Source organism: Prionailurus bengalensis, chromosome A1 (genome assembly GCF_016509475.1).
Source record: "Prionailurus bengalensis isolate Pbe53 chromosome A1, Fcat_Pben_1.1_paternal_pri, whole genome shotgun sequence".
Taxonomy (NCBI): domain Eukaryota; kingdom Metazoa; phylum Chordata; class Mammalia; order Carnivora; family Felidae; genus Prionailurus; species Prionailurus bengalensis.
The window spans coordinates 20353860-20356583 of NC_057343.1; the positions used below are offsets into that span (position 1 = coordinate 20353860).

General features: G+C 37.2%; 1 pseudogene; it reads right to left on the minus strand.

Annotated features, from left to right (window-relative positions):
- Positions 1 to 2371: 2371 nt before the first annotated feature.
- Positions 2372 to 2452, minus strand: LOC122496956 (annotated as a pseudogene).
- Between the last annotated feature and the right edge of the window lie 272 nt (positions 2453 to 2724).

The following is a 2724-nucleotide window of genomic DNA, read 5'->3' on the forward strand; positions in this document are numbered from 1 at the left end:
ATGTAGCACATAACCCAAATAAAATGGTAATATATTACTTTTGAGTGTTTTGATAATATACTTAATGATATTTGCATATACATATAAAATTATCCTTCAGATAATATATGTTAGTGACTGCAAAATATTCTCTTTTGGATATTTAGATAATTTCAACAATCTGTCATTGTAAATGACATTGATAATGAGCATTCGTGCCACAAATATTTGTCTGCTTTTGAGGTTGTTTACTTAATACTTAATAAAAGCTTAAGTACTTGGTCAAAGGACATTAATATTTTTTAACTCTTTATTGCATATTTCCAAATTGCCTTCCAGAAATATTGTATCAATTTAATTCTCAGTAACAGTCCTTGAAAATGACAGTTCTCCAGCATCCTTGCTAAGAAGACATTATTACCTGGTTTTAAGATATTGGCAATTTGGGGAGAAAAGATATCCTATTATTTTAATTTGCATTTGTTTTTGCTAAACAGTAATTTTGAAAATTACTCCTGTGTTTATAGTCATTTTTATTTTCTTTACTGCAAATTACATGTTCATGCTTTATGCCTGTCTTTCTGTATAGGCTTTAGTATCACCCGTGCTGATTTATTTCATAGCATTTGTATATTAAAAATATTAATCCTTTGCCTGCCATATTAACTGCCAGTATTTTTCTTGCTTGTTGATTATTGTTTAATTTGTCATTCGTTTACATCAGGTTTTGAAATTTTTATACGATGAGCCCATCATTTTTTTTTCTTTGTATCACAGGGTTTTAAGCTTAGAAAAAAAATGTCCTCTTTACAAATAGGATACATATTTACCTACCCTTTCTTGTCATTATTTTTACATTTTAACATTTATCCTGTTTTGTCTACAACTCATTTTGGTGTGCCTTGTAAAGTTATGGCCATTATTTGTTTGCAATCACCTGTTTTTGCAGGCCATTTACTAAATACATCCTCCCCAGACTGTGTGACTGTGGCATTGAAAGGAACGACACGGAATGCCATTTAGGAGAGCAAAACCAAAGAACAGACACCACCTAGAGAGAAGGCCAGGTGAGAAAGTATGGACATGAACGCCCACATACAAGTGGGTTGGCACGAATTACACAGAGTCACCAAACCTTCTCGAGATCGGCAACTACATGGAAATGGAGGGAAAGCAAAGGAATTTCTGGCAGATCTGAGAGCTAAACCCCTCAAAATTCCCAACACATTTTCACAGGAAAGTGTAACTCACTGGTCTGAGAACAGAAAAACTTGGACAGCATTTTGTAACCTTCAGTTTACAGGTGAGTGCTAAAGTGGACGGGACCCTGGGAACCCTCAAAACTAACAAACCACACTCCCTTGCAGAACAAAGTTATGGACCGAGGAGAAACCGCTAGGAGTCAAATCTAAACCGAGCAGGATGGGAACAATCGGTGCCAAAGAAAGAGCTTATTCTAGATCTGGTTCCCCCTGAAAACAAAGCCTGGAATAAGGGCTTGTGAGCAGATGGCTTATTTAGGCTGGGATCCAGGGACCAGGAGGGTGGCCCTGATGATGTGAAAGAGGGAAATGCAATGTAAGGATGTCTTTTCTTGCTCACCCCATGGGAAACTGGAACTCAATTCCATCAGAAAACACTGAGGAGATTCTTGTGATTTGCTATGTGGCCTATGATATATGATCAATGTTCAAAAATGTTTCCTGTGTACTCTAGAGATATTTGGAGTGATAATTTATTTCTCAAGATTCTTCTGTTAATTTGTTGTAAGCATGTTTAACAACTGCCATTACAGGATGATTTGGTCAGATTGATTTTTTTCCATGAAGCCTGATTGAGAATCCTGGAAACAAGTTCCAGAGTAGATTTGTTTTGGCTGCTGGGAGAGGGGTGGGGTGGCTAGGGATGGGAGGCCGGAGTTAGAGAGATTGTTGGATACCACATTCGCTCTCTGGTAATTTTTTTTTTAATTTTTTTTTTAACGTTTATTTATTTTTGAGACAGAGAGAGACAGAGCGTGAACAGGGGAGGGGCAGAGAGAGAGGGAGACAAAGAATCTGAAACAGGCTCCAGGCTCCGAGCTGTCAGCACAGAGCCCGACGCGGGGCTCGAACTCACAGACCGTGAGATCATGACCTGAGCCGAAGTCAGACGCTTAACCGACCGAGCCACCCAGGCGCCCCCACTCTCTGGTAATTAAAGCAAGCAAAGGTTAATGGTTCAAATAAGACAATTGAAAAAGAAGGAGATATATAATAGATATATTATATAGATCTCTCTCTCTATATATAGACAGATAAATTCAGTGTATTGTGTGTTAAATTAAAAATTGATAACAAATGTTCCCAGTATTGGCTTTCTTTTCAATGTACTTTAATGGATGTTCAGGTTTGGGGAGTGAAATAAATGCTGCCTATGAAATCACAACTGCCTAATACTACACTTGATCTTAGCCAAAAGGCCGAGAAGCGATTGCACAACTGCCTAATAAAGTATTGATTATTGATTAGGTTGCCAAGGGTGTCAGTGCCAAGAAAGATTTGCCTTGGACTTACTATTGCACGTGACAGCCAGCTACAGATGCAGATACAGATATAGATGTGCAGATATGATTATTATGTATATATGTAAATTACATAATATGTGTTATAAGTATATATATGTGTGTTTTGTAATCTGGATTATTGTGTATATGTATATATGATTGTCATATTATTCTGGTGAGTCATCATGCCCAAATACAGA